Source organism: Theropithecus gelada, chromosome 15, assembly GCF_003255815.1.
Source record: "Theropithecus gelada isolate Dixy chromosome 15, Tgel_1.0, whole genome shotgun sequence".
Lineage (NCBI taxonomy): Eukaryota > Metazoa > Chordata > Mammalia > Primates > Cercopithecidae > Theropithecus > Theropithecus gelada.
The window spans coordinates 8,202,942-8,229,352 of record NC_037683.1 but is presented as its reverse complement, the minus strand read 5'-3'; the positions used below and the strand labels follow the sequence as shown (position 1 = coordinate 8,229,352).

Here is a 26,411-nt window from a genome sequence, read left to right as displayed (position 1 = left end):
TGAAATTTGGCCTCTCATTAACATGGCGCCCAAGGAAGATGATTTTCATCAGCAGTCTGGTGTACTGGAAGGCTAAAGTGCTTGAAATGTACCAAGTTCAGCGGTTGTGTTCCATTAAGAAAGATGCATGGTCATCACTGTAAGGGCAGTCCGGGTCGGGGAGGCGGGGCGGGCGGCTGCCCAGTCTGTCTTCTGAATGCATGCCCCACCCCCACCCGCCACCGCCCATGCCTACTGGGTCTCTGCCAGCCTCCCAGGTTCAGGATTCATCAAGGACCCTGCTGAGGCGATCCCAGCCCCACCCAGAAATTTGGGCTGGGGTTGAGGAGTTCTCAGCCAACAGGCCTCAGTCAGTACCCCTGGCCTCTCATCAGGTAGGAGGCACCATCTTTCAGGGTCACTCGAAAGTGGTGACCAGCCATGATGTCCCAGAGCCCCCACAGTAGGGTCGGCTGGGGTACAGACGGCACAGTGCAGTGCCTGGTCTGCGAGAACGTGGGTCACCTCAGAGTCGCGGCTTCTAGCTGGCTACAGCCTCACTGTCTCCCAGCCCCACTTCTGGTCCACTAGGGCCCAGCTGGGGTTTTTTAAGATGGGCTGAAGCAAATGGGCCTGATAGATGCTTAGAGATTAATGGCCAGAAAGTGGCTTGACACTCAATTCCGCAGGGGGCTGCCGGCCTTGGGTCTGTGTCTTGGGTGGGGTGGAAGGGGAAGCAGAGACAACCCTCACCACCCTTGAAACAATGGTCATCTTGCCTGTCTTTTGTCTTGAAGGTGTTTCTGTAGCATCTACCAAGGGGGTCCTGGCCCTTTCCAGGCACCTGCTTCCAAGGTGGTCTCTGCACCCTGGGAGGTAGAAAGGCCTAATCTCCCCATTTCACAGATGACGGCTCAGAGTCAAAGGCTGAGACCTGCCTTTATTCACACGGGCATGGAGGGGCCAGTTCTGTGCCAGGTTCTATGCTGCATTCCAGCTGGGGCTTCAGAGGACAGCATGACCACCGCCTCCTGGGGGTGCACTGTCTTTTGTAGTCACCACCAAGGGAGGTGGTTGGCAGGATGGGGAGACGATCTTAAAAGTTAGGGCTGAGGACCAACCATGGCCAGCCCTGGAAGTGCATTACAGTCAATCATCGTTTTCAGTTCTGTATTTGCAAATTCACCTACTCACCGAAATGTATTTGCAACCCCCAAATCTACCCTCACAGGGCATTTGCGGCCATTCACGGTGAAAAACGTGAGTTACTCGATGCACGTGTTCCCAGCTGAGGTGGGAAGGTGGCGGCGCTCTGCCTTCTGGTTCCAGCTCTTGCGCCACAAACAAGCGCTGTTCCTTGGAGTCTACTTAGTGCCACAGTTTTTGCTTTTTGTGCCTTTTTTTTTTTTTTTTTTTTGACAGTTTCACTGTCTAAAGTGGGCCCCAAGCATGGCACTAAAGGGCCGTCTAGCAGTCCTGAGCATAGGAAGACTGAGATGTGGCTGATGGAGACAATACATGCGTTCTGCTGCTTGCAGGCTTGAGTTACAGTGCTGTTGGCCATGAGTTCAATGTTAATAGGTGAACAATAAACATATTAAGTAAGGAGTCTTCATTTTTATTTATTTTTTATTTTTATTTATTTATTTATTGAGATGGAGTCTTGCTCTGTCACCTAGGCTGGAGTGCAGTGGCACCATCCCAGCTCACTGCAACCTCCACCTCCCAGGTTCAAGCAATTCTCCTGCCTCAGCCTCCTGAGTAGCTGGGATTACAGGCATGTGCCACCACACTTGGCTAAATTTTTGTATTTTTACTGGAGACGGGGTTTCACCACGTTGGCCAGGCTGGTCTCGAACTCCTGATCTTAGACAATCCACCCATCTGGGCCTCCCAAACAGCTGGGATTACAGGCATGAGCCACTGTGCCCGGCCAATAAGGGGTCTTTAAACAGAAACACACATAAAGCAAGATTATGGAGTGCTGATCCATGCCTGTAGTTCCAGCTACTAAAGAGGCTGAGTCAGGAGGATCACTTGAGCCCAGGAGTTCAAGGCTGTAGTGAGTTATGTCCATGCCTGGGAATAGCCACTGCATTCCAGCCTGAGCAACATAGCAACACCCCATCTCTTAAAAAAATTAAAAAGAGGCCAGGCGCAGTGGCTTGTGCCTATAACCCCAGCACTTTGGGAGGCCAAGGCGGGCGGATCGTCTGAGATCAGGAGTTTGAGACCAGCCTGGCCAACATGGAGAAACCCCATCTCTACTAAAAATACAAAAATTAGCCAGGTGTGGTGGCGCACACCTGTAATCTCAGCTACTCAGGAGGCTGAGGCAGGAGAATTGCTTGAACCTGGGAGACAGAAGTTGCAGTGAGCCGAGATCATACCACTGCATTCCAGCCTGGGCGACAGAGTGAGACTCCATCTGAAAAAATAACAATAATAATAAAATTTTAAAAAATAAAATAAATAGAAAAGATTATCTGTAGATTGGTGTGGACACTGGCTTGCAGGAACCTTGCCTTGTATTTCCCTTAGGAACAAGAGTTCAGTATTTGATGATTCAGTGTTTGCAGAGACTTTATACATCACTACCATGAACAACTACAATCCACCAGCTCTTACTTTCCTGTAAGGAAAATCCGATTCTTATCCCATTTTGGAGATGAGGAAATAGGGTTCTGTTTGTTTGTTGGTTTGTTTGTTTGTTTTTTCTGAGATGGAGTCTCGCTCTGTCACACAGGCTGGAGTGTGGTGGCATAATCTTGGCTCACTACAAGCTCCACCTCCCGGGTTCAAGCAATTCTCCTGCCTCAGCCTCCTGAGTAGCTGGGATTACAAGCGCCTGCCACACCTGGCTAATTTTTGTATTTTTAGTAGAGACGGGGTTTCACCGTGTTGGCCAAGCTGGTCTCAAACTCCTGACCTCGTGATCCACCCGCCTTGGCCTCCCAAAGTGCTGGGATTACAGGCGTGAGCCACCGCGCTCGGCCGAGGAAACAGGTTTGAATAGGTTCTGACCAGAGTCATACCATGGTTGTGCATATGTGACCTGAGAGGTAACCAGGACTATGCTCCCCATTTTACAGATGAGGTTGGAACCTGTCCTTACTCACACAGGCTTGGAGGGGCCAGTTCCATGCCAAGTTCATGCTACCCTCTGCTGGGGTTTCAGCGGAGAGCTACACTTGCTGAGGCCTCCTCGAACCTCAGCCTGGCTGCAACACCAGCCTGCCTTGCCACACCCACACATGAGTAGAGCCAGGCACATGTGCAAGGAATACCTAACACGGTTCTCGTGGGGCCTGGCGAGTTCAGCCTACCTAAGGCAGCAGGGTATGAGGCATGAATGTGTAAACGAAACTTGGGTCTGAGTCCTGTCTGCAGCTCATATGACCTAACCTCTGGTATCCTAAGTGTGGGGCTAGTAGGCACCTGCCCGCCCGTGGGGCTATGACAGGAGTCAATGGCACACAAGTAAAGCGCTTCACACCTGGTTCTTAATAAGCACTCAAAAACTGGTGCAATGGCTCACATCTGTAATCCCAGCACTTTGGGAGACCAAGGCGGGAGGATCGCTTGAGCCAGGAGTTTGAGACCAGCCTGGGCAACGGAGTGAGACCTCACCTCTACAAAAAAAAAAAAAAAATTAATTAGCCAGCCACAATGGCGCACACCTGTAGTCCCAGCTACTTGGGAAGCCAAGGTGAGAGGATCCCTTCAGCCCAGGAAGTCGAGGCTGCAGTGAGCTGTCATCATGCCACTGTACTCCAGCCTGGGTGACAGAGCAAGACCCTGTCTCAAAAAACAAACCAAAAAAAAAGCTGGGCGCAGTGGCTCACGCCTGTAATCCTAGCACTTTGGGAGGCCAAGGTGGGTGGATCACCTAAGGTCAGGAGTTCGAGACCAGCCTGGTCAACATAGTGAAACCCCCGTCTCTACCAAAAGTACAAAAAATCTGCCAGGTGTGGTGGCAGGCACCTGTAATCCCAGCTACTAGAGAGGCTGGGCAAAAGAATCACTTGAATCCAGGAGGCGGTGGCTGCAGTGAGCTGAGATCGCACCATTGCACTCCGGCCTGGGCAACAAGAGTAAAACACTGTCTTAAAAAAAAAAGAAAAAAATCTTGGCAACCAATAGTAATGATTGAGTCCAGGATTCTGACTGCTGCAGTGGCTTTGTCTGCTCCACTCTGAGTGCCCGGGACAGCCTGTGTGATGTGATAAAACGTCAGCTCAGCACTGACCCACTGGCTTCTCCTGGGTGCCCCAGAGGTCTCCAGGATATCACGAGCCCAGGGACCCTCACTGGTCCCCTGGAGTCACATTAGCTAAGCGGCTGGGAAAAAAAAATGCCCATGGGGAAGGTGAGCCACCTCTAAGAGCAGCCAGGACCACCCCCCAGCCCCACTGCTGTGAGTAACAGATGTTTGGGTGACAACTTGGTCCATGCATGGGTGGAGCAAGTTATTCAATCCTGGCCCATAAGACGACATTTCAGGAATTCCTATTTCAAGCACATTGAAAAGGAGTCAAATCCTTGGGGTGTCTCTCTCTTTATCAGATTCTGTAACATTGACTTCCCTCGAGAAGCAGCTGCCTTGGACCCTGACCAGGGACCAGGGCCCTCCAACCGTCCCAGCTGTCACTCACTACCAACCATTCTGCTGAGCTCACAGCAAGTCCCAGAGATCCACACACCCTCCACTCACTAGGGTGCAGTCAGGGTCTCGAGGCTGCAGCTCTGTGTTTAAGAAAAAAGGACCAAAAACCAAAAAAAAAAAAAACAAGGTGAGCAGGGCGCAATGGCACCCACCTGTAATTCCAGCACTTCGGGAGGCCGAGGTGGATGACTTGAGTTCAGGATTCTGAGATCAGCCAGCCTGGGCAACATAGCAAAACCCCGTCTCTATAAAAAAAATACAAAAACTACCGGGGCGTGGTGGCGTGCGTCTGTAGTCCCAGCTACTTGGGAGGCTTAGATGGGAGGATCGCTTGAGCCCCAGAGGTGAAGATCGCAGTGAGCTGAAATCGCACCACTGCACTCCAGCCTGGGTGACAGAATGAGATCCTATCTCAAAATAACAATAACAATTAACTAATTAGAAAAATAATTTTAGGGCCAGATGTGGTGGTGGCTCATGCCTATAATCTCAGCACTTTGGGAGGCCAAGGCAGGCAGATCACAAGGTCAGGAGTTCAAGACCAGCCTGGCCAACATGGTGAAACCCCGTTTCTACTAAAAATACAAAAATTAGCCAGGTATGGTGGCAGGCACCTGTAATCCCATCTACTCAGGAGGCTGAGGCAGAGGAAGCTTAAACCCACGAGGCCGAGGTTGCGGTGAGCTCAGATCACACCATTGCACTCCAGCCTGGGCGATAAAAGTGAGATCCTGTCTCAAAAAACAAAAAAAAAAAAGAAAAAGAATTTTAGGCCAGGCACAGCAGCTCATACCTGTATTCCAAGCACTTTGGGAAGCCAACTCGGTTGGATCATTTGAACCCAAGAGTTCAAGACCAGCCTGGGCAACATAGCAAGACCCTACCTCTATTAGTAAAAAAATAATAATTTTTTAAAAAAAGATTAGGTGGTGACATAAAGGGGCAATGGCTCTGTTTATATACTTTTTTTTTAGACAGACTCTTGGTCTGTTGCCCAGGCTACAGTACAGATGCATGATCCCGGCTCACTGCAACCTCCACCTCCTGGGTTCAAGCAATTCTCCTGTCTCTGCCTCCCAAGTAGCTGGGACTACAGGTGCATGCCACCACGACCAGCTATGATTTTTTATTTTTAGTAGAGATGGGGTTTTACCATGTTGGCCAGGCTGGTCTCGAACTCCTGGTCTCAGATGATCTGCCTGCCTTGGCCTCCCAAAGTGCTGGGATTACAGGTGTGAGCCACTGCGCCCAGCCTTAAACATTTTTAAAAATAATTTGTAAGCATAATGTTTTTAAAGAACACCATGCACCACACACTCAAGTACATTATATGCTGCATTTTCTTTTTTTTTCCTTTTTATTTTTTTTAATTTTTATTTATTTTTTGAGATGGAGTCTCTCCCTGTCACTGAAGCTGGAGTGCCATGCCATGATCTCAGTTCACTGTAACTTCCACCTCCCAGGTTCAAGCAATTCTCCTGCCTCAGCCTCCTGAGTAGCTGGAATTACAGACACCCGCCACCATACTGGGCTAAGTTTTGTATTTTTGGTAGAGACTGGGTTGGCCAGGCTGGTCTCAAACTGGTTGGCCTTGAACTCCTGACCTCGAGTGATCCACCTGCCTCTGTTTCCCAGGCTGGAGTGTAGTGGCACAATCTCGGCTCACTGCAAGCTCCACCTCCTGGGTTCATGCCTTTCTCCTGACTCAGCCTCCCGAGTTGCTGGGAGTGTTACAGGCGCCCGTCACCATGCCCAGCTAATTTTTTGTATTTTTAGTAGAGACGGGGTTTCACCATGTTAGCCAGGATGGTTTTGATCTCCTGACCTTGTGATCTCCCCGCCTTGGCCTCCCAAAAAAACTGTCTTAATTATTGTACCTTTACAGTAAGTCCTTCAGCTTTGTTGTTCTTCAAGATTGTCTTGGCTACTCCCAGCCCTTCGCATTTCTATACAAATTTTATAATCAGCTTGTCGATCTCCCAACTCCCATAAAAATATTTTAAATTTGCTGGGATTTTGACTGTGATTACAATGAATCTATAGATCAATTTGGGAAGAACTGGCAACCTAACAATGTTGAAGATTCTTTTGGACTTCCTATGTTAACAGTCAGATCATTTATAAATAATGATGGTGTTATTTTTTTCCCTTCCCAATCCTTATGCCATTTGTTCCTTGTATTGCTTGACTACACTGGCCAAGACCTCCAGTATCTTGTTGATTGAAATCCAAGAGAGTCGTCATTCTGGTCTTGTTTGTAGCCTCAGAGTGTATGTTTAGCATACATTTTACCTGACACACATGTTTTCTTCTGTTTCTAGTTTGCCAAGAGTTTTGTCATGAATAGGTATTGAATTGTTTCAATGCTTTCCTCTGCATCTGTAGAGATCATCTATGATTTATCTCCTTTTTCACTTTAATATGATGAATTACACTGATTGATTTTCAAATGTTAAACCAGCCTTGCATTCCTAGAATAAACCTCATAATGGTTGTAATGGATTATCTATTTTATAGATAGATACATGGATAGCTAGATAGATAGATGATAGGCAGATAGATATAGTTGATATAGATATACATATTATATATATAATTGGTTTGGTTTGCTAACTTTTTTATTAGGATTGTCGCATATACATTCATGAAGAGCATTGGTCTGTAAATTTATACCATATTTAATCAATTTATTCTCACACTGCCATAAAGAACTACCTGAGAAGTAATAGAAGTAATCTATGAAGAAAAGAGGTTTAATTGACTCACGGTTCTGCAGGCTATACAGGAAGCATGACTGGGAATCCTCAGGAAACTTATAATCATGGCAGAAGGCGAAGAGGAAGCAGGCACATCTTAGCATAGCAGAGCAGGGGAGAGAGAGCAAGGCATGAAGTGCCACACACTTCCTTATTTTTCCTCTTTTTTTTTTTTTTTTTTTGAGACAGAGTTTTGTTCTTGTTGCCCAGGCTGGAGTGCAGTGGCGCGATCTCGACTCACTGCAACCTCTGCCTCCCGGGTTCAAGCATTTATCCTGCCTCAGCCTCCCGAGTAGCTGGGATTACAGGCACGTGCCACCACACCTGGCTAATTTTTGTATTTTTAGTAGAGACGGGGTTTCACCATGTTGGTCAGGCTGGTCTCCTGACCTCGTGATCTGCCTGCCACAGTCTCCCAAAGTGCTGGGATTACAGGTGTGAGTTACCGCGCCCGGCCCAAATGCCACACACTTTCAAACCATCAGCTATCATGAGCACTCACTCACTATGATGAGAACAGCAAGGGGGAAATCTGCCCCCATGATCCAGTCGTCTCCCACCAGGCCCCTCCTCAAATTCAACATGAGATTTGGCCAGGACAAAAATCCAAACCATATCACCATCGAAGATGCATAACAGGTCAACTTGTGCTACTACCTGAACTCATTTCTGGGCAGGTGTGTCTTCATTGCGTACATCCCCGTTGTGGAATGTTCTAACACTGTTCTTTGAAGTCAGCCTGTGGGCATCTGCTGTAGCGCCCTAAAGTTCATTTCTCAGTTCATTAAGGAATTCCATGCTCAGATGCCAGGCAAGGCTCAGCAAATAGATCGTCTCACCATGGCCAATGATGGTTCTTGTGCAGTTAAAATCCACAACTAGGCCAGGTGTGGTGGCTCACACCTGTAATCCCAGCACGTTGGAAGGTCGAGGTGGTCGGATCACCTGAGGTCAGGAGTTCAAGATCAGCCTGACCAACCTGGTGAAAACCCGTCTCTACTAAAAATACAAAAAAAAAAAAAAAAAAAAAAAAGCCCAATGTGGTGGCACACGCCTGTAGTCCCAGCTACACAGGAGGCTGAGGCAGGAGAAACACTTGAACCTGGGAGGCAGAGGTTGCAGTGAGCCAAGACTGAGCCCCTGCACTCCAGCCTGAGCTACAGAGTGAGACTCCATCTCAAAAAAATAAGAGAAAATAAGGTCGGGCATGATGGCTCACGCCTGTAATCCCAGCACTTTGGGAGGCTGAGGCCAGTGGATCACCTGAGGTCAGGAGTTCAAGACCAACCTGACCAACATGGTGAAACTCCATCTCTACTAAAAATACAGAATTAGCCGGGTGTGGTGGCACATGCCTGTAATCCCAGTTACTCAGGAGGTTGAGGTAGGAGAATCTCTTGAACCTGGGAGGCGGAAGTTGTGGTGAGCCAAAATCATGCAGTTGGACTCCAGCCTGGGCATCAAGAGCAAAACTCCATCTCAAAAAATAAAAATAAAAATAAAAAATAAAATAAAATCCTACTAATAGTGTTGAGTCACCAGCTATACCCAAGGCATTGTGCACAGCCCTGGGGGATGGGGCATAAGTCACTTCTCCCTGCATGGAGCTTGTCTAGGAGAGGGACTTGTTTGTATCTGGCAATGGTTAGTAAGCAATTCAACTTTATATTTTTTTAATTTTATTTTTTTAGTGATCCTCCCACCTCAGCCTCCCAGTAGCTGGAACTACAGGTGTACCACACCCAGCTTTTTTTTTTTTTTCTTTTTTTGTAGAGACGAGGTCTCGCCATGTTGCCCAAGCTAGTCTTGAACTCCTGGTCTTAAGCGATCTTCCCACCTTGGCCTCCAAAAGATCTGGTATTACAGGTGTAAGCTACCATGCCCCGCTGAGCCATTCAACTTTGAAACAAAAAAATTCCTCCTACACTTTCTCTTTGAATCTTCTGAACCATTTTATTTTATTTTATTTTATTTTATTTATTTATTTATTTTTTTTGATACGGAGACTCGCTCTGTCACCCAGGCTGGAGTGCAGTGGCCGGATCTCAGCTCACTGCAAGCTCCGCCTCCTGGGTTCACGTCATTCTCCTGCCTCAGCCTCCCGAGTAGCTGGGACTACAGGCGGCCTGCCACCACGCCCAGCTAGTTTTTTGTATTTTTTAGTAGAGACGGGGTTTCACCGTGTTCACCAGGATGTCTTGATCTCCTGACCTCGTGATCCGCCCGTCTCGGCCTCCCAAAGTGCTGGGATTACAGGCTTGAGCCACCGCGCCCAGCCTATTTTATTTTATTTTATGAAGGAGTCTCACTCTGTCACCCAGGCTAGAGTGCAGCGGTGCGATCTTGGCTCCTGCAACCTCAGCCTCCTGGGTTCAAGCAATTCTCCTGTCTCAGCCTCCTGAGTAGCTGTGACTACAGGCGCGTGCCACCATATCCAGCCGATTTTGTATTTTTAGTAGAGACAGGGTTTCACCATGTTGGTCAGGATGGTCTCGATCTCTTGACCTCGTGATCTTGATTCAAACAAATAAGCAGTTGTCAATGTTGACAGTTTTTGAACTGCTTACCTTGTTGTCTTGGATACGCTGTAATAAAACTGGTTCAGGCTGGGCACAGTGGCTCACACCTGTAATCCCAGCACTTTGGGAGGCTGAGGCAGGAAGATCACCTGAGGTCAGAAATTTGAGATCAGCCTGGCCAACTTGGTGCAACCCTGTCTCTACTAAAAATACAGAAATTAGGCCGGTGCGGTGGCTCAAGCCTGTAATCCCAGCACTTTGGGAGGCCGAGACGGGCGGATCATGAGGTCAGGACATCAAGACCATCCTGGCTAACACGGTGAAACCCCGTCTCTACTAAAAAATACAAAAAAAAAACTAGCCGGGTGAGGTGGTAGGTGCCTGTAGTCCCAGCTACTCAGGAGGCTGAGGCAGGAGAATGGGGTAAACCCAGGAGGCGGAGCTTGCAGTGAGCCGAGATCCGGCCACTGCACTCCAGCCTGGGCGAAAGAGTGAGACTCCATTTCAAAAAAAAAAAAAAAAAAAAAGCAGAAATTAGCAGGGTGTGAGGCTGGGCATGGTGGCTTATGCCTGTACTCCCAGCACTTTGGGAGGCCGAGGCAGGCAGATCACTTGAGGTCAGGAGTTCAAGATCGGCCTGGCCAACATGGTGAAACCTTGTCTATACTAAAAATACAAAAATTAGCTGGGCATGGTGATGCATGCCTGTAATACCAGCTACTCAGGAGACTGTGGCAGGAGAATCAGTTGAACCGAGGAGGCAGAGGTTGCAGTGAGCCGAGATAGTGCCACTGCACTCCAGCCTGGGCAACAGAGTGAAACTCCGTCTCAAAAAACAAACAAACAAACAAAACTACAAAAATTAGCCAGGCATGGGGTCACACACCTGTAGTCCCGGCTACTCAGGAGGCTGAGGTGGGAGAATCACTCAAACCCAGGAGGTGGAGGTTGCAGTGAGCTGAGATCACGCCATTGCACTCCAGTCTGGGTGACAAAGCAAGACTTCGTCTAAAAATAACCAAAACCAACAATCTCATTGTTGCCACTGATTGTGGCATATAACAAGTAAATCCTGTAGATGTGGACTTATAAATGTATTGCTATTTAGGCCAGCCACGGTGACTCATGCCTGTAATCTCAGCACTTTGGAAGGCCTAGGTGGGTGGATCATTTAAGGTCAGGAGTTCAAGATCAGCCTGGCCAACATGGTGAAACCTCGCCTCTAATAAAAATACAAAAATTAGCCAGGTATGGTGGCAGGCGCCTGTAGTCCCACCCACTTGGGAGGCTGATGCAGGAGAATTGCTTGAACCAGGGAGGTACAGGTTGAGGTGAGCCAAGATCAACACCACTGCACTCCAGCCTGGGGGACAGAGTGAGACTGTTCCCCCACAAAAAAAAAAAAAAAATATATATATATATATATATATATATATATATATACACACACACACACACACACACGTGTTCATATATTAATACATATATTTATATATTTATATATGGCTATTTAAATACTACTTGCTGGCCAGGCACAGTGGCTCACGCCTGAAATCCCAGCACTTTGGGAGGCCAAGGTGGGTGAATCACCTGAGGTCAAGAGTTCGAGACCAGCTTGGCCAACATGGTGAAACCTCATCTCTACTAAAAATACAAAAAAATTTAGCCGGGCATGGTGGCAGGTGCCTCTAATCACAGCTACTTGGGAGGCTGAGGTAGGAGAATTGCTTGAACCCAGGAGGCGGAGGTTGTAGTGAGCCAAGATCATGTCACTGCACTCCAGCCTGGCGACAGAGTGAGACTCCATCCAAAAAAAAAAAAAAAAAAGAAGAAGGAATAAATGCCACTTGCACTTGTATCCATTCTCTTTGGCTTTCTGCAGTTTGAATATGTTGTGGCTGGGTGTGGATTCTGTGTGTGTGTGTTTTTTGTTTTGCGTGTGTGTGTGTGTGTGTGTGTGTGTCTTTCTGTTTCTGGTATTTTTGTTGTGGTTATTTGTTGCTATTTATCCAGATTAGTGTTCTCTAAGTTTCCTGGATCTGTGGTTATCTGCCTGTCATTAATTTTTTTTTTTTTTTTTTTTTGAGGCAGAGTCTTGCTCTGTCACCCAGGCTGTAGTGCAATGGGCAACATGGTGAAACCCCATCTCTACAAAAAGTACTACAAAATTAGCCCGGCATAGTGATGCGTGCTTGCAGTCCCAAATACTTGGCAGGCTAAAGTGGGAGGATTGCTTGAACCTGGGAGGCCAAGGTTGCAATGAGTCGAGATGGTGCCACTGTACTCCAGCCTTGGTGACTGAGCAAGCACTAGTTAAAAAAAAAAAACCAAAAAAAACCCAAAAAAATAAACTTGAAAGTCGCCACTCTTATTATTTCATTATTAAAATTAAAAAAAAAAAACTTGGACAAACTGAAAATCGATGACTTTTCTTGCAGTTGAAACTTTTCTTGAAGTTCTCTGTGGTTTCAGAGCACTGAGTTTTCAAGGCAAAGCTCCACGCAATGTCAGGAGAGACAGGAGAACCTGGAGAATCCCAGCGACATCTGCAGACCCAGAGCAGAAGCCACCGGAGCCCGAACTGGGAACACAGATGGGAACTCGGATAAATTGCTAGAGGCTGAGTGTGGACTGGCATCGGAGGGACAAAGTCCTCGAGTCTTCAGGCCAGGGGGTGCCCCACACTTTCATGGGTTTCCCTCTAGTAATCCCACTTGATTCTGTCGAAGATCCGGGGCCGGGCGCGGGGGCTCACGCCTGTAATCCCAGCACTTCGGGAGGCTGAGGAAGGTGAATCACGAGGTCAAGACATTGAGACCATCCTGGCCAACATGGTGAAACCCCATCTCTACTAAAAATACAAAAATTAGCTGGGCATGGTGGCGGACGCCTGTAGTCCCAGCTACTCGGGAGGCTGAGGCAGGAAAATCGCTTGAACCCCGGAGGCGGAGCTTGCAGTGAGCCCAGATGGCGCCACTGCACTCCAGCCTAGCAACAGAGCGAGACTCTGTCTCAAAAAAAAAAAAAAAAAAAAGATCCCACAGGCTCTGGCTGCGGTGGGGGTAGAGATCCTTGTGAAAACACTCAAAGCCTTCTAGCCAAGGCCCCATTCCAGGGGGAAGAGCTTTGCCAGCGCCTATCGCAGGTGGGGTAAGGGAATACTCCTTCCAGCCCCCTCCAGCCCCCTCCAGGCTTCGCATAGAACAAGCACAGTGCGCAAGAGCCAGGTTGCAAGCAATTAGGTCGGGAAGGAACCTGAGCCAGAGAAGGTAGTAAGTGGCAGGGGGAACAGTGACGGCCCTGCAGGGATACTTGTGAATGTCGCAGCCCCAAGACCCAGGCCCAAGACAGGACTGACGACAGAATGTTCCCCCTCTCCCACACCTCACCACATCCACAGGCTGCGGTACAATCATGGGAGTCACAGGCGACAGAACTCAAGGCTCAGACCTCCCAAAGTCAGGAGGGAGACAACAATGAGGACAGTAGAAGACGTGGAGCCTCTGGCACCTGCAGCTGCAGCAAACACCTAACACCGCCCAGCTCCTAGAGAGGACAATCTAGCCTGGGCCGGACACAGTGGCTCACGCCTGTAATCTCAGCACTTTGGGAGGCTGAGGTGGGTGGTCGCTTGAGCCTAGGAGTTCGAGACCAGCCCGGGCAACGTGGCGAAACCTCATCTCTACAAAAACTACAGAAAACTTATCTGAGCTTGGTGGCACGTGCCTGTTGTCCCAGCTACTCGGGAGGCTGAGGTAGGAGGATCACCTGAGTCTGGGAGTTAGAGGCTACAGTGAGCCTTGATCATGCCACTGCACCCCAGCCTGGGCAACACAGCAAGACCCTATCTCAAAAAATTTAAATAAATAAATATAAAATGTGATCGAGCGCTTTCCTTTCGCTGCTGCAGCCGCAGCCATGAGTATGCTCACACTTCAGAAGAGGCTCGTCTCTAGTGTCCTCCACTGTGGCAAGAAGAAGGTCTGGTTGGACCCAATGAGACCAATGAAATTGCCAATGCCAACTCCCGTCAGCAGATCCGGAAGCTGATCAAAGATGGGCCGATCATCTGCAAACCTGGGATGGTCCATTCCCGGGCTCGATGCCGGAAAAGCACCTTGACCTGCCGGAAGGGCAGGCACTTGGGCATAGGTAAGCGGAAGGGAACAGCCAATGCCTGAATGCCAGAGAAGGTCACGTGGATGAGGAGAATGAAGGTTCTGCGCCGGCTGCTCAGAATCTGAGAAGATTGATCGCCACGTGCATCACAGCCTGTACCTGAAGTTGAAAGGGAAGGTGTTCACAAACCAGCGGATTCTCATGGAACAAATCACAAGCTGAAGGCAGACAAGGCCCGCAAGAAGCCCCTGGTTGACCAGGCTGAGGCCCACAGGTCTAAGACCAAGGAAGCACACAAGGTCCATGAAGAACACCTCCAGACCAAGAAGGAGATCATCAAGACTTTGTCCCAGGAGGAAAAGACCAAGAAATAAAAGCTCCCCCTTTGTCTGTACATACTGGCCTCCGTTATTACGTGGATCAGCCATTAAAATAAAACAGGCCTTTAAAATAAATAAATAAATAAATATAAAATGAAATATACCCTCCTCACACTAAAGGCCTCTTGACCTTAGTTCCTGTGATCTGATACAGTATGTCTAGATTTCAACAAAAAATTGCAAGGCATGCCAAAAGGCAAGAAAAAAACACAATCTCAAGCCAGGCACCAGGGCTCACGCCCGTAATCCCAGCACTTTGGGAGGTCAAGGTGGGCAGATCACCTGAGGTCAGTAGTTCGAGACCAGCCTGGCCAACATGGTGAAACCCCGTCTCTACTAAAAATACAACAATTAGCCGGGTGTGGTGGTGGGGGCCTGTAATCCCAGCTACTCGGGAGGCTGAGGCAGGAGAATTGCTTGAACCCAGGAGGCAGAGGTCGCGGTGAGCCAAGATCACACCATTGCACTCCAGCCTAGGCAGCAAGAGCGAAACTCCATCTCAAAAGAAAAAACAAAAAACATGTTTTTGAAGCCTATCCTCCGCCATAAAAATCTGCAGCTGTGAAAATGCAGGTCCTCCCTCTGTGGTGGGGGGGCTCTTAGCACCCCCTCTAAGAGCGCTCTGGGGAACAAAAGGACATCCTGCCCAGCTAAAGAACAAGAATGAGAGGGTTTTTCCCTCAAAATTCCATGGAAAGCAGGAGCTGGAGGCTGCAATGGGCTATGATGGCACCACCACACACCAGCCATCGTGACAGAGCCCAACCCTGTCTTTTTTTTTTTGAGACGGAGTCTCGCTCTGTCGCCCGGGCTGGAGTGCAGTGGCCAGATCTCAGCTCACTGCAAGCTCCACCTCCCGGGTTCACGCCATTCTCCTGCCTCAGCCTCCTGAGTAGCTGGGACCACAGGCGCCCGCCACCTCGCCCGGCTAGTTTTTTGTATTTTTTAGTAGAGACGGGGTTTCACCGTGTTAGCCAGGATGGTCTCGATCTCCTGACCTCATGATCCACCCGCCTCAGCCTCCCAAAGTGCTGGGATTACAGGCTTGAGCCACCGCGCCCAGCCTGCGACCCTGTCTTAAAAACAAAATGAAACAAAACAAAACTTTTGCCAGGTGTGATGGCTCACGCCTGTAATCCCAGTACTTTGGGAGGCTGAAGCAGCAGGATGACTTGAGGCCAGGAGTTTGAGACCAGCCTGGGTAAAACAGGGAGACCCCCAACACTACAAAAATAGGTTTAAAAATTAGCCGGGTGTGGTGGCACGTACCTGTGGTCACAGCTATTCAGGAGGCTGACACTGGAAGATGACTTGGGCCTGGAAGGTCAAGGCTGCACCAAGCCATGATCACACCACTGTACTCTAGCCTGGGTGATAGAGCGAGACCCTGTCTTAAAAAGATCGAAAAGACAACGTAGTACCTATAGTTGATAATACCGTATTGTGCACTAAACAATTTAAGAGAGCAGATCTCAAGTGTTCTTACCAGCGTCCCACCACCAGCCCCGGCACACGCACATGGGAGCTGGGGGAAGCTTTTGGAGGTGATAAATATGTTTATTACTGTGATTGTAGTGATGGTTTCAGGGCGTCTACGTATGTTCAAACTCATCAAATTGTATACATTAGATATGTGCAGCTTAATATATATTAATTACACCTCAATAAAGCTATTTTAAAAATAAAAATTAGGGCCGGGCACGGTGACTCATGCCTGTAATCCCAGCACTTTGGGAGGCCAAGGTGGTTGGATCATGAAGTCAGGAGATCAAGACCATCCTGGCTAACACGGTGAAACCCTGCCTCTACTAAAAATGCAAAAAATTAGCCGGGCGTGGTGGCAGGTGCCTGTAGTCCCAGCTACTCAGAAGGCTGAGGCAGGAGAATGGCATGAACTCGGGAGGCGGAGCTTGCAGTGAGGCACGATCACACCACTACACTCCAGCCTGGGTGACGGAGGGAGACTCTGTCTCAAAAACATAAAAATAAAAATAAAAATTAGACCAGGGGCGGTGGCTCACACTTGTAATCCCAGCACTTTGGGAGGCCAAGGTGGGCTGATCCCTTGAGGTCAGGAGTTCGAGACCAGCCTGGCCAACATAGCCAAACCCCATCTCTACTAAAAATACAAAAATTAACCAGGCGGGGTGGCAGGTGCCTATAATCCCAGCTATTCAGGAGACTGAGGCAGGAGAATTGCTTGAACCCAGGAGGCAAAGGTTGCAGTGAGCTGAGATCATGCCACCACACTCCAGCCTAGGTGACAGAGCAAGACTCTCTTTCAAGAGAAAAAAAAAAGAAAGAAAGAAAAAAGAAAAGAAAAGAAAATTAAAATTATTTTAAAAAAAGAAAAGCAAAAAGAAATTCCGGCCAGGCACGGTGGTTCACGCCTGTAATCCCAGCACTTTGGGAGTCCGAGGTGGGAGGATCATCTGAGGTCAGGAGTTTGAGACCAGCCTGGCTAACAGGGTGAAACCCTGTCTCTACTAAAAATACAAAATTAGACAGGCATGGTAGTGCATGCCTGTAATCCTAGCTACTTGGGAGGCTAAGGCAGGAGAATTGCTTGAACCCCGGAGGTGGAGGTTGCAGTGAGCCGAGATCGCACCACTGCACTCCAGCTCAGGCAACAAAAGTGAAACTCTGTCTCAAAAAAGAAAAACAAGCCGGGCGCGGTGGCTCAAGCCTGTAATCCCAGCACTTTGGGAGGCCGAGACGGGCGGATCACGAGGTCAGGAGATTGAGACTATCCTGGCTAACATGGTGAAACCCCGTCTCTACTAAAAAATACAAAAAGCTAGCCGGGCGAAGTGGCGGGCGCCTGTAGTCCCAGCTACTCGGGAGGCTGAGGCAGGAGAATGGCGTAAACCCAGGAGGCGGAGCTTGCAGTGAGCTGAGATCCGGCCACTGCACTCCAGCGCGGGCAACAGAGAGAGACTCCGTCTCAAAAAAAAAAAAAAGAAAGAAAGAAAAGAAAAACAAAAAAAAGAAATCCCACGGGAAGGATTCTAAAATTCTGTCAAGCATCCCTCGGCATGGTGGGTGCAGGGTCCACAGGCCCAGTTTGTGCAGGAAATAACACCTCGTGGCCAAAACCCAGCTGGTTCTTCTTTGGCCTCTCGGTGCGTGGACAGCAACAGCAAGGGACAAGTTCCCAGTAGCTGCTGGTGGAACTGACTCACCTTTAACTAAAGTCTCCAGTGACCAGGGGCTGCCAGGGCTGGGCTGGCTGGGCACCGTATGACTCGCCCTTGCTCCATGCCCCCAGCTCCAGGTCCAGCTTGATGCATTGTGAGTGGGCATTAAATATTTGCGTAATTAAAATAAATACATGATCAATCTGAGAGTCTGGCATGTCCAGAAGGCTCTGGAATACTTGTGTCTTCTTGAACATTTGGAGCAGCAAAATTCCCTTTCGTTGTAACTACAAGTAATTGAACTGGTCTTCAAATAAGTTTCTTCCCTAATTATCCAAAGTCTGACCCCGGACACAGAGGAGGGGGTAGGTGGGAAGGAGTTAAGGGGGTGGGGAAGGGAATCTAGAATTCCCTTCTAGATGTTCTAGAATCTAGAACATCTCCGGCTGCACGCAGTGCCTCACGCCTGTAATCCCAGAACTTTGGGAGGCCGAGGTGGGTGGATCGCCTGAGTTCAGGAGTTCCAGACCAGCCTGGCCAACATGGTGAAACCCCGTCTGTACTAAAAATACAAAAATTAGCCAGGCATAGTGGTGTGCATCTGTAATCCCAGCTACTCGTGAGGCTGAGACAGGAGAATCGCTTGAACCTGGGAGGTGGAGGTTGCAGTCAGCCGAGGTTGTGCCACTGCACTCCAGCCTGGGCAACAGAGACTCCATCTCAAACAAACAAACAATAGAATTAAACATCTCTTTCCAGGCCAGTGTAACACACGTTTTCTGACATCTCAACAGTTCTGAGCATTGGACTCGCATGGGGGCAGAGGGATAAGCAGATAGGACCCCTGAGGGTTTTAGTCTCTGGACTATGGAGAGATGGTGAAGGCTGAGGTCAACAGAGAGAGGAAGGGCACAGGCTTAGAGAGCATTCGAGACTCTCGCCAAGCCTCAGTTTCCTCCTCTGTAAAAGTAGGCAAACACGGGGACACATCTCACAGAGTTGCTAGGAGCTGCCTACAGCCTCATGTGAATGTGCTGGACCCAATGCTTCTCCCGGGAACAGAAAGGATCTCTTGAGGATCAGGGCTGTTGGTGCTTTGTCCTCCATGCTGTTGATGGTTTGGAAGCTGGGGCGGTGGGGATGATATGGAAGGTGCTGGGGAGGCACCTCACAGGGTAGACAGGCCAGAGGCTGGAGGGAGAGGCCAGGGGAGGCTGAGGCCTTGGCTTCAGGGAAGGGGAGGGAATAGAGTGTCTTCGGCAGGCCCAACCCACTGCAGCAGATCCCTCCTGCTCTGAGCTGGGGTCTGAGGACACATCCTGCTGTTTGCGTCTACTTAGCGGGGAGCATTTATGACTGGGCTTCACCATCTCTTCCCACATCTTGGCTGGGCCCCCGGGTTCTGAGGATCTGGGCTGCCCTGGTCTGTTGGCACTTTCTGGAGCTGCCATCCGCTTTGCTGGGATTCAGAGGCTCCCTCGTGCCACCCAGAGGAGGCAGGCAAGGCCGGAGCCTTCACTGTACTTCCCTAACCTGTCCATGCCATTGTGGGTATGACATCTACCCTGTCATTCATTCACGGGCTGAGCATTCTCTGTGTGCCAGGCCCTGGTGCTGGCCCGGGAGACGAAGGAAGATTCAGACCAGATGCCTGTCCTCCAGAAGCCCCAGTCCTGAGATGGGTCAGAAGGGACCACGGAGTCCATTTCTGCACACCTGGGCCTAGTTTCTGTGCAGTAACCAAAAGCTGCTCCCTGCCCACTGGAACGGGCTCTTGGGGTTGGCAGACAGTGCATGCGTCCCCCAAGTCATTGTTCCTCTGGCTTGGACAGCCCTAGCCAGGAGGTTGTAGTTAAAGTCCCAGCCTGGAATCAGGCTGCCTGGATTTCAGTTTCACCTCTCCTCTTTGCTTACTGTGTGTGACCAGGGGCATATCAGTGATACTCTGCCCCTTCTTCCTCCCAGCCTCTAATGTGACGGCAGGGCTGCAGCGGCCATTGTGTTGCCACGAGAACAGAAGGAACCTCAGGCCTCACATCCTTGAACTGCTGAGCCAAGGTCATAGACACACATCCACCTCTGCACTCTGTTAGGTGAAAAAGTAGATATCTTGTGACAGCAGCCCCTGGGGTCAGGTCCACTGTTGCTTGGGGCCAGAGGTGTTGCTGGATGAGACACTTAACTTCCCTGTGGCTCAGTTTCCCTTTCTGTGAGTTACAGATAATGACAGCAGCTACCTCAGTGTGCAGGGCTGAGGATGGATGGAGATACCCTGGGTGCCTAGCAATTGTTCATTATACAATGACTATTGCTCTTCATTCCAGTCACTCTTTGTAAGATACGGCTCACAGACTCCTTGGCGTCCTGGTCAACTTTCTTAGCATGTGGTTTTGCTTTCAGTATGTATTTACAGGTGATATTTGGTACCTACCTTTGTTCTTTCCATGTTTCCCTTCCCAAAGCTGTGTAGCCACATGGTGTTTGTTGCTATTGTTTTTGTTGTTTTGTTTTTGAGACAGAATTTTGCTCTGTCGCCCAGGCTGGAGTGCAGTGGTGCGATCTTGGCTCACTGCAGCCTCCGCCTCCCAGAGTCAAGTGATTTTCTTGCCTCAGCCTCCCAAGTAGCTGGGACTACAGGTGTGTGCCATCACTTTTGGCTGATTTTTTGTATTTTTAGTAGAGACGGGGTTTTGCCATGTTGCCCAGGCTGTTCTCAAACTTCTGTGCTCAGGCAATCCTGAACCCGCCTCAGCTTTCCAAAGTGCTGGGATTATAGGCGTCAGCCACCACACGTGACCTACCATATGTTATTATTTATTTATTTATTTATTTTATTTTATTTTATTTTATTTTTTTGAGACAGAGTCTCTCTCTGTCACCAGGCTGGAGTGCAGTGGCGTGACCATGGCTCACTGTGACCTCCACCTCCCTGGTTCAAGTGATTCTCCTGCCTCAGCCTCCTGAGTAGCTGTGATTACAGGCACCCATCACCACGCCCGATTAATTTTTGTATTTTTAGTAGAGATGGGGTTTTGCCATGTTGGTCAGGCTTGTCTCGAACTCCTGACCTCGAGTGATCCACCTGCCTTGGCCTCCCAAAGTGCTGGGATTACAGGTGTGAGCCACCATGCCCGGCCATATGTTATCCTTTAAATGTAATGAAAGTGCCCGCATTTTTTGTAAGTCAAGTGCATCCTCTCTCCTGTGAGCTTTTCATGCATCATCTTTGATCCTTTACAAAAACCTTCCCAGTGGAGGTTCTATTTTTATCTCCATTTCGCAGATGAACAAACTGAGGCTCACAGAGGACAAGTGGGTGCCTTAGCTCCTGGCCAGTAGCTGCTGGAACCAGACTTGGACCCATATCTGCAGGTCTCTGGAGCCCTGGGCATTTCTTGATGGCCCCAGAGGACCTATTCACCTGGGGAGTGGTCTCTGGGGAGGGGACAGGAATAGGAATGCCAGTCACAAGCACCTTTTCACCATTCACTTTGCAACTTGAGTGTGAGCTTATTCACCTGGCACATCAGGCATCACAAACAGGTCTGGTTAGTGTTCCCACTCTACAAATGAGGTCATAGCCATTTCAGCAGGAGCCCTCAGAGAAAGCGGTCCAGAGAGGCCTCAGAGCCGCCAGGGCGACCTAGGAGAAGCTCTGGCCTACCAGGGTGCACCGCTTAGAAGGTGGTCTGAGAAGGCAAGAACTGGGTCTGCCCTGGTCACTCGGTGCCCCAGGGCCTTGTATGGGACCTGGTACACAGTAGGTGCTCAATAAATGTTTGTTCAACAACCTAATAAGTCCCCTGAGGCAGGAAATGGTCTGGATGGCAGCAGGTGGCCTCAGGGAGCAGCAGTCAGGGCACAGGCCACTAACTCCAGACCCCTGTCTGCTCTGGGGCAACGCAGGGAGGACATTTCAGGTGGAGTTGAGTGCAAGGTTCTGGAAGGCAGGAGGCTGCGGCAGGAGAGGTCGTGGAGGAAGGGCTGGGTGTGGGGTGGTAAGGGGCTCCGGCGGAAGAGGAGGTTGTGAATGGGTGGGGGAGGGCTCCTTCTGGCTACCCCTAGACCCACCAGAGGGGCAGGCAGCAGAGGAGGGTGAGCTGGAGGCCGGAGGGGCCAGGGAAGACGGAAAGGGAGGGCACGATGCCTCTCGCAGACTCAGAACAGCCTGCCTTCTTCATCCGTTCCCTCCTGCTTTCCCCAGGATTCTTTTTGTCCCCACACCCCAGTCTCTCTGTAGCACCCTGTCGCTCCCTCTTGGTGGTCCAGCTCTTGAAAGCCTCTCCAGGCCTCGGGCTCTTTAGGAAGCCATGCCTCTCCCCCTCTGCTTCCTTCATCTCGGTGTCTTTGTACCTCTGACTCGGCCTTTCATCTGCTCCCTCCACCCGGGCATCGCCTTGCCTCAGTCTCCCCCCCGCCCCCGCCGTCTCGCCCCCTCTGCTTCCAGAAGCCTGCGCCTCTGTCTTTCCCACCGCCCCTTCTCCTGGTGTCCCCGGCGTCTCTCCCGTCCGTCCCGGCTTCCCCCCTCCTCCGCCCCGGGGCGCCTGGGGAGACTCGCGTGCCAGTCACCTGCCGGTTGGGGCGCCGGCTTCGCGCCTATGCACTCCACGTGGGCGCCCCGTGGCGCGCCTTTGTCTCTACAGAGCCTCGAAGGCTAATTATATTGGGCGGGGACGGAGGTGGGGTGGGAGACTGGGCCGCCGTCCCCATTCACCTCGCCGAGGCCGCCACTCCGCCGTCAGCCCCGCGCAGGCCCGGCCCCTAGTCACGTCTGTTGAAACCGTTTCTTCGGCCTCGCCCCCACCACCTAGGCAGCCCACCGGCACCTTTGTACGCGCCGGCGGGGGCGCCCTGGAGCCCTGAACCTTCCTACGGGGAACAGGGGGTTGGGGGCGGGGAGCGGCGCGGGCCGCACGCGAGGAAGGAATTTCCTGGGCCATTGCGATAATGGGAACAAGAAAGATTGAGGCTCAGAAAGCCAGAGAGAGACGTGTGAGGAGGAAGCAAACAGGGTGTGAGAAGGTGGAGAGGGGGCCGGAGCGCCAGCGAAAGAGGGGAGCGCGGGGGAAGGAGGAAGAGAAGGAGAGGAGGAGAAGAGAGACGCGGCTGCTGGGCGCGCGACGGCAGCTGGCGGAGGAGGGGAGCGGACGAGAACCTGTGCGCGGGGGAAGCCAGGACGGAGGGCAGCATGGGCAGGGGAGGGTTGTCGAGTGGCTGCGCCCGGGCTGTGCCGAGGAGCCCGCGGGGGCGGCAGGACCGCGGGCCGCGAGACTCACGGACAGCGCGAGGCGGCGCGGTGGCCCCTCTCCCTATGCGGGGCTGGGGCGCGGAGGCTGGGCGGGGCCGGTGGGCGTCTGAGCGCGGCGCGGGCGCATTCTTCGCCTTTTCTTCCTGGGGCTCATTCCGGCCGATCGATACCTGCGCGGGACCTGCCCCCGCCGCTAATATCTTTTTAATGAGTTCGCCAGGCTTAAAGCGAGCGCGATCTGCCCTCCAGGGTGGATTTTCCCCCGGCAGATGTTTCGGGAGGAGGAGGCGCGAGGAGCTCCCGGGAGGGGGGACAAATCTCTCCCTCCGAGGGGCGAGAACAGGAGACTTTTTTCTAAAGTTCAAAAGAAAGACGGGCTTTCACTCGGCCCCCAAAAATGTATTTCTCGGCGGACAATGGGCTTCTTTCTGCGCCTCTGAGAGCCGGCGAGGCGAGCGGGGCGGGGACCCGTGCGCTTTGGTCCGGCCTGACCGACTCGCACCCCCCTCCCCCGCACCCAGGCAGCGGCCCCAGAGCTAGGGTGCAGGAGCCGCGAAGCCGGCAGCCCCTCCGAGCGTCCCCTTGAAGGGCACTGTCGCAACCTGGCCGTCCCGGAGCTGAGCCCTGGCGCACTGGAGAGAACGAAAGCGTCGTGCGGGCTGGGGCGCGGGGCCGGGGAAACCCTGGGCTGTCCCACACGCCCCCGGTCTCATAGGTGCCTCAGCCAGGCCGAAGGGACACGCGCTGGTGCCTCGAGGGGAGGCCGGACGGACCTCCGGGCTTGGGCCGCGGCCTCCTTCCCCTCGGCGCTCCGCCCTGAGCGAGGCAACAAGTAGAAATTAGCCGACCCTGGGTGGCTGCCGGGCCCTGAGCCTGTCTTGCCCGCTCCGGCCCGACCAGCCCTCCGGATAGCCGCCTGCTCTTCTCCTTCACTTCCCCTTCAATGTCCCTCCGTGGGGCCGTCAGCCTGCCGCGGCGGCCCTCTCTCCACTCCCGTGGGCTCGGGGGAAGGGGGTACCCGGGCGGCGAGGATGACCTCCGAAGAGCCGCGGCAAATTGATTCGTTCCGCCCGGAGCCGGGGCCGCGTGAATGGGGGCCCGGGCGGCGGCGGCAGCGGCGGCGATGAGGATAAAGATGTTCTCCCTGAAAGGGGGAGGGGGCGCGGAGCGGGAAGCGGAGCCATTCACTCCTGGCCCGGCCCCTCGGGAAGCCGCGCCGAAGAAAGGGGGCCGAGGCCTATTCAAGTCCTACGAGCCGCCCACAATGGACCGATATACTGGGGGCCTCTCTATTAACGCCCATGAATATTAAAGAGATCGCCAAGTGGCGGCCAGCGGGCGAGGGGGGCGACAGTGCCTGCGAGCTCCGGCCCGGCCGAGGGGAGGGGGCTTTTGCGCGAGCAGATTCCGCGCCTGGGCCCCGCGGAAAATGACAAAATGACATGGGTCATCCGCTGGGAAAGCCCGGAATGTTTCCCCTCGAAATCTCCTCCCGGGGACATGCAAGCCCAGGGTCTTGCTGCCTATTTCAATGCACCTTGAGACTGGGCGCTACCAACAGGCTCCTTTTTCCCCGGGCGGGGGTCCAGGTGGGTTTGCGGCTAGACTAAAAGCACAAAATGTGAGCACAGTGGAGGTCTCGGCGCACCAACTGGGAGGCTGTTCTGGGCTCCGCTTCCGCCCCGCTCCCAGCACTGCTCCCCGGGTTTGAGGGTCCGGAGGAGAGGAATGGGACTCAACTGGCCGCAGTCCGAGCCCGTGGTCACTGCGCCAGCGGAATCCAAGCCTCTGACTCTAAGCCGAGGTTCAGGACCCAAATGCTGCGCCCCAGCACGGAGGATGCACGGACCTGAGGGCTTCCCGCAGTGGGACGTGGCCCTGGAGAGGGCAAAATCCTTGGGATTGTCGTGGGGGAAAGTGATCTTACCCAAAGTGAGACCAAGCAAAGAAACCTCAGTTCACAAAGTCCAACTCAAACCATTGCACAGACAGTGACCCTGAGGCTCAGAGAGGAAAGGGGCAGTCTACGGGACCCACAGCACTCCTTATCCTCCTTTGGGTTGCTGGAGGAACTGAGGTCGCTTTCGGGGCTTGGGAGCTGCCGCAGCGCTTGGCTCCTGGCAGCGCTCCCCGACGTCGTCTCCCTCGCTCGCAGCACTTTCTCCTCTCCACCTAGGTCTTCCTAGAAGCCAAGAAGTAGGCGCAGGTGAGGGTTCCCTGCAGGAGCCATCGGACTGCAGACGCCCCCTCAGATTCGAACTCTGGCCAGGGAGCGGATGTGACCCGCCGGCTGCGTTGGAAAATGAGTGGAGGGTTCGGGGACAGTAACCCACCTCCCTCCTCAGCAGGGCTGCCCTCTGCTGGCGCCCTGCCCAACGGTCCTGCCTTCTGCCAGGTGTTCCTTTCCCTGGGCGCCAGCCTCGGGCGGACCCGGGCGCCGGGTCTGAAGGCCAGCTACCGCCGCCTTCCTCCCTTTGCGTGCCAACGGGGACGGGGGATGCCGGAGACTACTGGCAGGAACTGGGGACCAGGGGTCTGGAGTCTGGCCGCCAGGTGTGAGGCCCTCTTAGCCAAGGCGCGTCCGGGTGGTGGAGGGGCCTCTATGCCAAGAGGCGTTAGGACAGGGTCTCGCTTATGGGAGGTCAGCTCGCTGTCCTTCCACCCAAGTCCTCCGCGCTGCGGAGAAGGTCTGGGGAGTCCACACCGTCCAGCGGAGACTAACCCATGAGCCTGACCCACGCCGAGAGGGTCCAGGCACCTCGGTTAGTGGCATCTGAAATTGTAGCCTTGCGGTGGGAGCCAGAAGTGCGGCAGGTGGGGTGAGCCCCCTCACCCAGCATGTCAGGGCCTGGGGTCCGAGGCTTGAGGCTGACATCTGGGGATCGGCGAAACCTGCAGAAACTGGGGGCTTTCCGCCCGGCTCAGCAGCTCCCTGCTTCAGGAGAGGGGATCGCTGGGCTCCGAGGTGCCTCAAAACCGCCGCAAAGCAAGTCTACTCCTGGGGTGATGAGCAGGAGGAATAGAGGGGAGGAAGGGAAAGAAGAGAGAGGCAGAGGAGAAAGAAAGAACAAGGAGGCAAGAAGGAAGGGGCGCCGCAACGCCACGAGCTTCCCGAGGTTGCAGCTCAGCAAGGAGCCCCAAGGCCGAGTCGCAAGCCAAATCCGCGCTGAGGCCTCTCGCGGAGCTGCCTGCAGTTTCGGAGGGACTTAGCTCTCAGGCACGCCTGCTCCCACCTAGGAACGGTCTCGGGACCCCTTTCAATCCCCCTATATCCCGTAGGAAATTCTTTTCCCAGAGACAGGCTGCCAGTGCGATTCCCGTCCGCCCATCTCGACCCCGGATCTGGCCCCGCAAGAGCCAGAAGCCTGGCCGCCCACGAAGCTGCCTCAGGCCAGGACCAGCCCCAGCCCCAGCCCCGACGACGGCTGCAGCCCAGCCTCGGCAGCCCAGTGAGCCCGCGGAGGAGTTTCGCACCCGACTGCGCACAGGGAGCTAGTTGGTGCGGCCCGTTTGAAGCGAAGCGCCGGCTTCAGCCGCGCAGTCTGAACAGGGGATCCGCGTGGCAACTGGGGCTGCGCGCGAGCTCGGGGCGACTGTGGTGGCCAGG

General features: G+C 52.3%; 1 pseudogene; it reads left to right on the top strand.

Annotated features, from left to right (window-relative positions):
* The first annotated feature begins 13,829 nt into the window (after positions 1-13,829).
* Positions 13,830-14,413, top strand: LOC112608397 (annotated as a pseudogene).
* Positions 14,414-26,411: the final 11,998 nt, after the last annotated feature.